Genomic DNA, 6,514 nt, shown 5'->3' on the forward strand with positions numbered 1-6,514 from the left:
CTGGAATTGAGCTTCAGGAGTTGCTTGTATATTTTTGAGATTAATCCTTTGTCTGTTTCCTCATTTGTTATTATTTTCTCCCAATCTGAGGGCTGTCTTTTCACCTTACTTATAGTTTCCTTTGTTGTGCAAAAGCTTTTAATTTTCATTAGGTCCCATTTGTTTATTTTTGCTTTTATTTCCAATATTCTGGGAGGTGGGTCATAGAAGATCTTGCTGTGATTTATGTCGGAGAGTGTTTTGCCTATGTTCTCCTCTAGGAGTTTTATAGTTTCTGGTCTTACATTTAGATCTTTAATCCATTTTGAGTTTATTTTTGTGTATGGTGTTAGAAAGTGTTCTAGTTTCATTCTTTTACAAGTGGTTGACCAGTTTTCCCAGCACCACTTGTTAAAGAGATTGTCTTTTTTCCATTGTATATCCTTGCCTCCTTTGTCAAAGATGAGGTGTCCATAGGTTCGTGGATTTATCTCTGGGCTTTCTATTCTATTCCATTGATCTATATTTCTGTCTTTGTGCCAGTACCATACTGTCTTGATGACTGTGGCTTTGTAGTAGAGTCTGAAGTCAGGCAGGTGGATTCCTCCAGTTCCATTCTTCTTTCTCAAGATTACTTTGGCTATTCGAGGTTTTTTGTATTTCCATACAAATTGTGAAATTATTTGTTCTAGTTCTGTGAAAAATACCGTTGGTAACTTGATAGGGATTGCATTGAATCTATAGATTGCTTTGGGTAGAATAGCCATTTTGATAATATTGATTCTTCCAATCCATGAGCACGGTATGTTTCTCCATCTGTTTGTGTCCTCTTTGATTTCTTTCATCAGTGTTTTATAGTTTTCTATGTATAGGTCTTTTGTTTCTTTAGGTAGATATACTCCTAAGTATTTTATTCTTTTTGTTGCAATGGTGAATGGTATTGTTTCCTTAATTCCTCTTTCTGTTTTTTCATTGTTAGTGTATAGGAATGCAAGGGATTTCTGTGTGTTAATTTTATATCCTGCAACTTTACTATATTCATTGATTAGCTCTAGTAATTTTCTGGAAGAGTCTTTAGGGTTTTCTATGTAGAGGATCATGTCATCTGCAAACAGCGAGAGTTTCACTTCTTCTTTTCCTATCTGGATTCCTTTTATGTCTTTTTCTGCTCTGATTGCTGTGGCCAAAACTTCCAACACTATGTTGAATAGTAGTGGTGAGAGTGGGCATCCTTGTCTTGTTCCTGATTTCAGAGGAAATGCTTTCAATTTTTCACCATTGAGGGTGATGCTTGCTGTGGGTTTGTCATATATAGTTTTTATTATGTTGAGGTATGTTCCTTCTATTCCTGCTTTCTGGAGAGTTTTAATCATAATTGAGTGTTGAATTTTGTCAAAGGCTTTCTCTGCATCTATTGAGATGATCATATGGTTTTTATCTTTCAATTTGTTAATGTGGTGTATTACGTTGATTGATTTGCGGATATTAAAGAATCCTTGCATTCCTGGGATAAAGCCCACTTGGTCATGGTGTATGATTTTTTTAATATGTTGTTGGATTCTGTTTGCTAGAATTTTGTTAAGGATTTTTGCATCTATGTTCATCAGTGATATTGGCCTGTAGTTTTCTTTTTTTGTGGCATCTTTGTCTGGTTTTGGAATTAGGGTGATGGTGGCCTCATAGAATGAGTTTGGAAGTTTACCTTCTTCTGCAATTTTCTGGAAGAGTTTGAGTAAGATAGGTGTTAGCTCTTCTCTAAATTTTTGGTAGAATTCAGCTGTGAAGCCATCTGGTCCTGGGCTTTTATTTGCTGGAAGATTTCTGATTACAGTTTCGATTTCCTTGCTTGTGATGACTCTGTTAAGATCTTCTATTTCTTCCTGGTTCAGTTTTGGAAAGTTATACTTTTCTAAGAATTTGTCCATATCATCCAAGTTGTCCATTTTATTGGCATAGAGCTGCTGGTAGTAGTCTCTTATGATCTATGACTGCATTTTTAAAAGCTGTTATCTCTCAGAGATATACACTGAAATATTTACGGACGAAATTTGAGAATTCAAAATAATTCAAGGGGAAAGTAGATAGAGGTAATTAGAACAATACTGGGCATGAGCTGGAAATTGGGGAGTCTGAGTGATGGATCCATGGGGATTCATTGTACCGTACTGCTGACACTGAATTTTAAAAAGTAACAGCTTTATTAACATATAATTCACATAGACCCCTCGGAGAAGGGAATGGCAACCCACTCTGGTATTCTTGCTTGAAGAATTCCATGGATGGAAGAGCCTAATGGGCTACAGTCTATGGAATCGCAAGGGGTCAGACTTGACTGAAGCGACTAACACTTTCACTACTTCACTCTGACATACCACAGAAGTACGATTCAGTGTTTTTTTTTTTTTAGTATAATCAGAGTTGTGCAACCATCACCACTATTTAATTTCAGAACTTTTTCATCACCCCAATGAGAAAGACGACACCTATCAGTAGTCACTCCTTTTTCTCCTCTCCACACTGGCAACCACTGTTTTCTATTGTATTGTTGACTGCTGCGTCTATTTGGAAAAAAGTAGAAAGGCTGGACAAAGTTGCTCAAGTGATGAACAGATATAGACTCTGAACCCAAGTCTCCTGGAAGAGACAACAGACAGATTTCACGCCAATTTAAGTTTGGATGGTTCCCATCATCTTGGCGAATTCCAGACAGCAGTTCTTCCCAGTACTTAAGGGATGACCCTGAAGGTCCCTATACAGATAGAATGCTGTCATTTGCATATCTTTTTCAAGGAAAAACAGTCTGAACAAAAAACAAAACTAATAGGATTTGACCCTAAAATTAAATACTCACCCCTGCATAGATATTCAGTGTGGTATTTTGTGAATGAGGGGCTTCTCAGACTCCTGTTTGATCAGCTATGATTTTTCTGAATGGAAAAGCTGTAGACATTTGCTGTAGACATTTTGCTGCGGTCCATTCATATTTACATTTTAACTCAACATTGTGAGAGTTGATTATTCTAGGAAACTGGGTTGTTTTCACAATATCCCACAGACCAAAGGTTGAAACAGCTAGAATTAAGAGAACCAAGTGAGAGAGCTTCTAATAAGGTAATCCTCCCTCCTCTTAAGTAATGTGCTGCTAAGAAGAGTATTTTATTTTGTTTATTTTTATTATTTATTTGGATGTGCCGGGTCTTAGTTGAGGCACACAGGACCTTTGATCTTCATCGCGGCATGCCAGATCTTTCGTTGTGGCATGTGGGATCTAGTTTCCTGACCAGGGATCAAACCCAGGCCCCCTGCATTGACAGCGTGAAGTCTTAGCCACTGCACCACCAGTGAAGTCCCCAAGAACAGAATTTTGAGTTGAGTTTCTTTTCAGAACTTAGGGAGTCTGAGCATTTTCATAACTCCTAATAAATGTGCAGGAAGGCATATTGTTTTGTGTACTTAGCTCTTTTTCATATGCTTTTATACTGTTTTTGTGTGGACTTTCAGCCTTCAAGATTTATGAGTGTCACTTCAATACCTGACTTATTAAAGACCAGTCAAACACCAGACTCAAAATGTCCAGAGCATTAAAGTTCTGGCAGGACATTTCAGACTGTGCTGCTTTATAAGTCTTTATTGGTTTTGTTACAATATTGTTTCTGTGGGATCCTAGCTCCCTGACCAGGGATCCAACCCAAATCCCCTGCAATGGGAGTTGAAATCTTAACCACTGGACTGCCAGGGAATCCCCTGTGCTGCTTTAAAATCACCTGATTATCTGGCAGATTGTAACCTCAAGAAGAACTCAAAAGAGCTCCTTTGGTCAAAGTAGGATTTCATAAATTGCCAACAAATTCATCTAAAAACCCGAGTACAGGGATAATATGGGGAAGACTGAGATACTGCAGGTATTATAATTAGTGATAGTTCAGCTTACTAGCCTGAATTTTGATCCCAAGGTTGAGAGGAGAAAGGAATCAGAGCAAGACTTGAAAAAAAGAACACAGAGGAAACACTACAGGTGGAGAAAGGTGTGTAAAGCTGGAGGGCAAGGCTGAATGCAGAAAATGATGCCACGAGCCAGTAGTCACTATGGGGGAGCAACCAGGAAGGGAAGAGACAGTTGGCCAGAAAATGGGAAAGTCTTCATAGATGACAACACCCACTAAAGGGAAAAGAACGACAAAGGCACAGGGCAAAGACAAGAGGTACAAAAGCTACAGAAATGCTGAAAGTTTTTCTAGTTATTTTGTTGTAGTGGTTCAGATCTACTCGGTTACTTTTAAAGTCTCTTGATCCTTGACCCCATTTTATTGTTTTAGTTTTTCAGAGGTATTCTACACAATACTTACCTATCGTGCACCTGCTAATTCCACTGTCTGACTCGTTCTGCTGATTCTCATCACCGTGGCTGTTTCTTACACTTGAGAACACGTGATTATCTTTTTAAAAAGATTCTTTTACTTATACTTTTGGTTGCACTGGGTTTTCGTTGCTGCACATGGGCTTGCTCTAGTTGTGAGTGGGAGCCGCTCTCCAGTTTCGGTTTGCAGTCTTCTCATCGCAGTGGTTTCTCTGGGTGGGGCTCTAGGCACGTGGGCTTCAGTAGTTGTGGCACATGGGCTTAGTTGCCCCACGGCACGTGGGATCTCCCTGGACCAGGGATCAAACCCGAGTCTCCTGCATTGGTAGACAGATTCCTTACCACTGAGACACCAGGGAAGCCCCTGAAAACGATTCTTAGAGCTTCTCTGGGAGAAGTTATTGAGGCTGGGGCTAAAATGTGCTCTTCTGAAGAGCAGCAGTCCCCTATATTTTTGGCATCAGGGATGGGTTTCATGGAAGACAATTTTTCCATAAACTGGCATAGGGGGGTATGGTTTCAGGATGATTCAAACGCACTACATTTATTGTACACTTTATTTTTATTACATCAGCTCCACCTCAGAACAGGCATTAGATCCGGGAGTCTGGGGACCCCGGCTGTAGAGAGGTGCTAGCCTGACACTCCACTACCAGTTGGAGTTGCTTTAAATTCTCAGCTTGAAACCACACAGAGGTTTCTCTAAACCACTAAGCGGTGTGACTTGTTCTAGCCTTGCTCAAGGAGTCAACAGCTTGTGGACAGGGACTCTCAACAGCCTTCCTCCGTGCCAGCACCACAGACCCTCTTCCACAAACCTGAGCCAGTGCTGTAGGTAGGATTCCCCTTTCTCTGAGGTGGGGATTTTGTCAACATCACCTTTTAGCTGGTGGGGGGAAGCACCTTTTGGGTTCTGGGTTTTCTTCCTGGGTCTTTGATCAAAGTTCCTACTTTGTGAAGGCTCAAGAGCTCAAGGAGTCTAGGCTACAAGGGACTGCCAATGTCTGTGGTGTTACCGGCAGCTGTCACTGTTAGTGCTCTGGATGCGGGCTGTGCAGTGGGGTCTGCCTCAAGAACTCACTCACTCTCTTGCTAGCTCAGCTGTCTACTTAGTGATTAAACACGAAATCTGTTCAGGTTTGTACACGTTTCTCAGAGGGTCCTGGCCTGCTGTTTCTTTCCAAAGCAGAAGTTTCCCACAGAAGTCAGTGTCTTCCCCCTCCCCCAATTCTGTTAACATCATGATGTGTTTTTATTTTTTTTCTTTGACTGTGTGGATCACAACAAAATGATGTGTTTTTAAAAAAGGAGCTTCACTGATGGAAGTGCACGTTGGGGATGATTTTGATAAGCTCTTCAATCACAGAAAAGGAAACTATTGCCTGGAAGAGAAATGATTTCCCTTAAGAGAGCTGAGACTTGGGATTCCCCCCAACAATCTCTTCTTTTGGGTGGTTCAGTGATAAGGAATCTGCCTGCCAATGCAGGAGACTGGGGTTCAATCCCTGGGTCGGGAAGATCCCCTGGAGAAGGAAATGGCAACCCACGCCAGTATTCTTGCCTGGAAAATCCCATGGACAGAGGAGTCTGGCGGACTACAATCCATGGGGTCCCAAAGAGTTGGGCATGACTGAGCAAGTGAGAATGCAGGCATGCATGCAAGGGAAACCAAAGCTTAAGATAAAAGGTAGATTTCTCTGAATGACCTAAAGAAACGGATTATACTCAAAATTTTAAATTCACAGAAGAGCAAAGATACACATCTACAGGCGACTAAGTCTGGTTGCCAGAACAAAACACTAAAGAAGCCGAGGGAAGCATCCATCCAAACTCACAATGGCTGTTCAAGACCTTATGTTGTAACAGAAACATGCAAGAGAACTCCACCCCAAAAATGAACTAGCTTTAAATGATCATTATATACAAAAAGTTTATTTTAGAAATCACATATCTTAAAAAAAAATAACATTGAAGTTTTAAGTTCTGATCTTGACTAAATGTTAGGGTGTCATGTCAGGGTGTTCTGTGATATAATTAATGATGCGAGGAAACCAAGTCCCTTTACACTAGTTCGAAACATGAATGTGAGTTTTAAAAGAAGAAAAATTTTAAAAATAAGCTGTTTTGGAAACACTTGGAAGCGTCTTGATCTTGTAAACAGAAGTCCTGAAACTACAG

Source organism: Muntiacus reevesi, chromosome 2, assembly GCF_963930625.1.
Source record: "Muntiacus reevesi chromosome 2, mMunRee1.1, whole genome shotgun sequence".
Taxonomy (NCBI): domain Eukaryota; kingdom Metazoa; phylum Chordata; class Mammalia; order Artiodactyla; family Cervidae; genus Muntiacus; species Muntiacus reevesi.